This window comes from Dendroctonus ponderosae, unplaced genomic scaffold, assembly GCF_020466585.1.
Source record: "Dendroctonus ponderosae isolate FM_Combo_2020 unplaced genomic scaffold, Dpon_F_20191213v2 Dpon_F_20191213_5, whole genome shotgun sequence".
In the NCBI taxonomy this organism is placed as follows: Eukaryota; Metazoa; Arthropoda; class Insecta; order Coleoptera; family Curculionidae; genus Dendroctonus; species Dendroctonus ponderosae.
Window position 1 is genome coordinate 12,722,009 of NW_026018715.1, and position 1,378 is coordinate 12,723,386.

Genomic DNA, 1,378 nt, shown 5'->3' on the forward strand with positions numbered 1-1,378 from the left:
AGGATAATATAGAATTAATGGATGAGAGCGAGGTGGAGACTAAATACTTATCTTTATTATCTAAAATCAAATAATTAATAAGCGAAAATTAGGGAAATAAGCCAATCTCTAATTGAATTTCCAAAACATGTTTCTACTCATTTGCAATGCCGCTGAGTAATTGCCAAGTGTAAATGAAGATTGGCAAGCTTTTATTGACTTGTTTTCAGCAATAATTGATACTCATTCATTATTGAATGATGTGCAAAAGTTTCTATATTTAAAAGGTCCTTTGTCGGGTGAAGCTTCAAATTTAATTAATAACTTACCGTTAACCAATGAAAATTATAAACAAGCGCTGGAATTATTGAGAAATAGGTTTGAAAATAAATTAGTGGTCATTAAAAAGATATGCTAGATACACCTCATATTACAAGAGGTACAAGGAAACAACTAAGAGCTTTTTTAACACACATAAAGCAGCACGTGAATTCATTGGTAGCATTAAAGTTGCCGGTCAAAGAATGGGACGTCATATTAGTTATTCTTTTTACGCAAAAATTCTATTATCAAACACATAGGGCTTACGAATTGGAAAAACATATAGGGCTATCTTCAGATACACAAACACTGCTGCCAACTCTTGATGAATTTCTGACTTTTCTGGAAAAAATATGCACTGCTTTAGAAAATATAGAACTCGATAATGCAAAGGGATTTAACAATTACGGGACTAAAAATGGGTCTGTGGAGAAAAATGAGAGGAAGTCATTTTGTGCTCAAGAACAAAATCATTCATTTACAGGGCAAAACGCAAATTGTAACTTCTATAATGGGAATAATCATACAATTTACAAATGATATAAATTTGCTAAACTATCATTGAGCGAAAAACGACAATTTATTCAAAATAATCGATTATGTTATAATTGTCTGAGAAAATCGCATAGGGTGACAGAATGTCAAATAAAACAAGGATGTGGAACGTGTAAAAGAAGACACCATACACTTTTACATGATGAGCAATTGAGCAATGCTGACAGGGATACTTCTCGAAATAAAGAGTCAAGTAACTGAACAATTGTGATAATACAAATTTGTCGGCATCAGATCAAGGACAAGGAAATACATTTTTGGGTACAAGTGAAAATGAATTTATAGGTATTTCACACGGGAGAAACTTAGGTATTTCAATGGCGGAAAATCAAATACCTAACCCACATAGCAAAATGATATTCCCAGAATATACCTGGAACATTCATGTGATGTACATGCATATTCCTGGGATATACATGAGTTTCATTATGAACATTCCATGCATGTCCCAGGAATCTGTCAGAGTTAATACACTGAATGTTCATGGTATGTTCTGGGAATGTACATGGTATGTTCAGTGAAT

At 32.9% G+C, this 1,378-nt stretch overlaps 1 protein-coding gene across 1 annotated transcript in view; it reads left to right on the forward strand.

Moving 5' to 3' along the window:
- LOC109545607 (zinc finger protein 79) overlaps positions 1 to 1,378 on the forward strand; it is a 76,668-nt gene that overhangs the window by 21,684 nt on the left and 53,606 nt on the right. The window lies entirely within an intron of this gene.